This window comes from Triticum dicoccoides, chromosome 1A (genome assembly GCF_002162155.2).
Source record: "Triticum dicoccoides isolate Atlit2015 ecotype Zavitan chromosome 1A, WEW_v2.0, whole genome shotgun sequence".
In the NCBI taxonomy this organism is placed as follows: domain Eukaryota; kingdom Viridiplantae; phylum Streptophyta; class Magnoliopsida; order Poales; family Poaceae; genus Triticum; species Triticum dicoccoides.
The window spans coordinates 109,591,431-109,595,845 of record NC_041380.1 but is presented as its reverse complement, the minus strand read 5'-3'; positions in this window follow the sequence as shown (position 1 = coordinate 109,595,845).

Sequence of the window (4,415 nt, the reverse complement as noted above, 5' to 3'; positions counted from 1 at the left end):
AATAAATAAATAAATAACAAGCAATGCCACAGTCGGGCGTCCCAGCGACACCACATAAAGGGCTTATAAAATAAATAAATAACAAGCAATGCCACAGTCGGGCGTCTCAGCGACACCACATAAAGGGCTTATAAAATAAATAAATAAATAAATAACAAGCAATGCCACAGTTGGGCGTCTCAGCGACACCACATAAAGGGCTTATAAAATAAATAATCACAATGAATATCCAGGAGGTAGAATCGTCGCAGGGATACTCAATGATATAATGGGTTAGTCCATAATAATAATAATCAAAATCTTCACAAGTCAGAAGTCACAATCCAAGTTCTGGTTTAACAATTTCTCCTCCGAAGACCGACACTAAGACCAACCCTTGACCCATCCCATACTGAAATCCTTAACCATGGACACGGCTATTCGAATAGGTTTAATCTCTGCAGAGGGTGTACTCTTTACCCACGAGTAACGGATTCCTTTAGTCCAACGGGACTAATTCTGTCTACGGTCTTTTAATTGAAAATACACCTGACTTGCACACACTAGCTTAACTCATCAGTGTCTGGAATCACCCACGACACTTGTTAAGCAAAACTCTAAGTGGGGAGGCTACAACCTCGCGTAGCATGGGATCAAATTTATATCGCGCGCTCTAAGGGGTGGCCTCCCCTCTCGGTCCCAACCGGAAACACCCATGCCCCCGGACCAGGTGGCCAGCCTACCGTCTACAACCGGTATCTTCCACCATGGCCTCTCTGTACGGTGTGTGCTTGAAAAGGGTTGACGACTTACTGAACTGTACCCTACCTACGGCAGGGACAAGTGGTAGTACAAAACAAGTATGGGGGTTACTGGAACAAGACTCGATCTACGGTCGACTCAGGAGGTTTATAAATTCCCTGCATGACATGTATAACAAATATATTTCAACCAATAAAATCAACACTCATTATACCTTACTATGCCATACCGGACATAACCGTCCCGACGGAGACCGGCGACAAGCTCATGCCTACCCAAGGCCGAGGCTTTCCCGGATTCCTTTCCGGCATGCATGCAAGGCACATGAGGATGATTAGCATCACATGTATATTCATTTCGAACAGCAAGGAAATCACTAGTATGCATTCATGCAAATGATCGTATCACCACATAAAATAACGAGTTCTCCGAAATAAGGTGGTGTTATAAACGTGTCATCTAACACATCAAAAATATTATTCCGGGGTTCAGAATGCGTGCCTTCAAGGTGTGGAAAGGCAGGGTGCACTCCAAAACTTTTGAAAGTTTTCTCCTCTCTCCAAAAATCCTATTCAAAATATTTTTGAATCAATATATAGTTTCAAAAACAGTACCAAAAAGTTGTCTGAATTTTTTTGAAATAAATCTTAAAATAAACTAGATATTATTTGAGAGAGGTAGGAAAAAGAATCAACTCATTTGGAGTTTTATTTAAAAAGTTACAGCTAGTCAAAGTTTAGGTCAACATCTTTTATTGAAAATAAAGCAGAAAAGAAAACGTTTCGAATAAACACGTACACATCGAAAGCGTATTTTGGATTTACGCTTCCACTTACTCCAGCGTGGACGGCGCGCGAGTCACTGACAGTGGGCCCGCCTGGCCCACTGGTCAGGTTTGACTGGTCTATCTCTCCCTCCTCTTCCTCTGCCCGAACGGAGGCGAGGCAACGGCGATCATCGCCGGTGAACAGCGGCTCCCCGCGGGTTCCAGAGGGTCTGGATGGATCCGTGAGACCGGGGCGGTCCTCCCGGTGGTCGTTGGGTCAATGGGGGTGGAAGGAGTCGTCGGCGGTGAGCTTCGCGGCGGAGGGGGCTTCGGGAGCAAAGTGGGTTTGGGGCTACGGTGGTTCCCGATCAAAATCGAGTATGGGGGATGGGTTCACGGGAGGAAGAGAGAGCTCCTGGTGAAGAGAACAGAAAGGGGGAGGCCCTGGTTGCGCTGAACGGAGCCGGGAGGCGGCGGTGGCCGAACTGGCCGGAGTCAGGGAAGACGGCCTCCCTGGTTCGATTGCTGGCCAACGGGGGCTTCCAGGAGATGGCTTGGGACTGCCTGCATGCGGAGACGAGCTCGGGGTCCCTTATATAGGCGAGTCAAGGCGGTTCTGCCGCGGTCGTGGATAAGTTCACCGGTGAACCGTCCTACTGTGCGGTAGAGCGATGTGGCGGCAACGTGTGCTAGAGGACGGGGTTCTGGATGAGCTTGCGCTGCTCCAAGGGGCAGGTGGTGAGCGGAAGAGGCTCGGGCGGCACCGACCTGAGCAGGGTTGTCGGGCGGCCATGGCGGCTAGCTCCTGGCTTGCCGGAGACGTGGCAAGGGTCTGCTTGGTGTGTTGCGGTGAGAAGTCGAGCGAGTGGCGTGGCTCTGTAGTGGTGGCAAAACCAGGGGCGCGACGCGTCGGCTCGGGCGCGGCACGTGCAAAACGCATGCTCTGCTCGTGCCCAGAGCACGCATGGAACGTGCTCGATGGAATGCCATTGCCTGCTAGAGGGCTCCAAACTACAAGAGGGTTAGAAGGGTGTGGCTATCGGCTAGGGCAAAACCATTGGACATGCTGGTTTGGTCAGGGGATCAGGTTCACAGTGCAAACAAAACTCATGTCAAAACAGATCATGCCCATAAGGTGTTTGACAAAATGCCAAGGGCACTTAGGCATTTCTTGGAGTGACCAAATCTTCCAGAGTGGGGTCTCTTTAGATGCATAAGGAGGTGGTGAAATTAGTTTGCCAAAAGCAGAAACTTGTTAGTGCAAGTTTTGCAAAACTTCAATTCTGGACAGAAAGGAGAGGGCATGTTTGCAAGCATTTAGAATCATCCAATGGGTCCACTCTCCTAGACTTAGGAGTTTAGCAGGGAGGACTACAAGTAGAAGAAAGCACAAGGTCACTGGAGCAAAAATAAATAGGGTTGCAGTAGAAATCACAAGGCTGGGCCAGAATGGAAAAGAGGTTGACTCACTCAAAATTTTCAAAGAACATCACTAGGTTTTTGCATGAAGCTGAATCATATGCTACTACCAACATCCCATAATTTTGGTGGAGGCTAGAAGGAAATATTTAAATGGGTTGTAGTGCAAAATTGCACTCTGGACCAGAGAAGAAAATTGGGTGTAGATCTCAAAATGTTTCATGAATAACAGATATTTTTGTATAAAAGTGATTTTAAAACATCACATGACATCTCCAAATTTTGGTTGGAATTTTAAGTGAATTTATCAAATGGTTGTAGTTCAAATATGGCCATATAACCTTGAAAAACCATTTTTCAAGAAAATAAAGATCAAGCAAATTAATTATGTAATTAGTTCTACTAATAAAAGAAGAGTTTTTCTTGAGAGGTTAAACAAGTCCAATAACATACTTGAAAAGTTTTCTCTTTGGGGAAAAACTCCATAATAACAAGGGAGAAAATGGTTCCAAAATCAAAAGGGAGCCCAGAAAATAAAAGTTTTAATTTCCTGGCAAAATTTTAATTTATTAAAACAAGGCCAAAATTTTGGGGTGTCACAACACTACCCCCCTTAAGAAAAAATCTCGTCCTCGAGATTTGTTAGGAGTTGTTTTGAAAAACAAATACTCCAACGTTACGTGTTTTTGCAAGCAGGGTAGGTGTTCGAGCGCTTGTGAGTCTGTTGCTGTGGTGCTGTGTGAAATTAATTAATCCATGTCGTGAGAAGGTGCACATGCAGCAACTCAGGGAAAAGAAATCTCACTCCAGGATTATTCGCAAGAGAAAACAGTAATACATTAGAGTCAAACCGCAACAGAACCACTCACATTAATAGAAACTAAAAGATTGGCTCGCTGCGCAAACTCAGGGTACCATGCATAAGTTACAACTTATAAATAAATGTGGCAATAATGAACACAGCAGCGACGTCTAAAATGGAAACGGTAACTGGACGGGGTCCCGAGAAAATGTCTCTGGTACTGGGACACACTCCTCTTCTATTGGGGAAAGTGGATTGACCAGTCGATGTATGTGTCTCTCCTGGTCGGGCCTTAGTGATCTGCCGGTGGCGATCTAAGGGTTTAAATCTGCGAGGCTCTGGAGATAACCCATCACACGTTGGGTTAAACGTTCTTGAGCGATGACGTACTGGACAAGGTTGGCCAGGACTGGGTCTCTCTCAATTCGTCCACCGGGAAAAGATGTTACTCCTCCGGGTGCTGCATGGCTCGGAAAGTAATAATACCCTCGTTCGCTGGCATAGGGTACCGCAAATCAAAGGCGAGCGAGTGCTTCGTATGCAGCAGATTCTATGGCCATATGCGGGGTCGGCATAGATTTCCCCACCAAGGAGACCTCTGTTGGGTCTTGGTTTGAGTTTACGGGAGGGATGTGCACTGCTGCCCAATATCTCAAGGTGGACTGGGTGATTCTCGATTTGAACAGC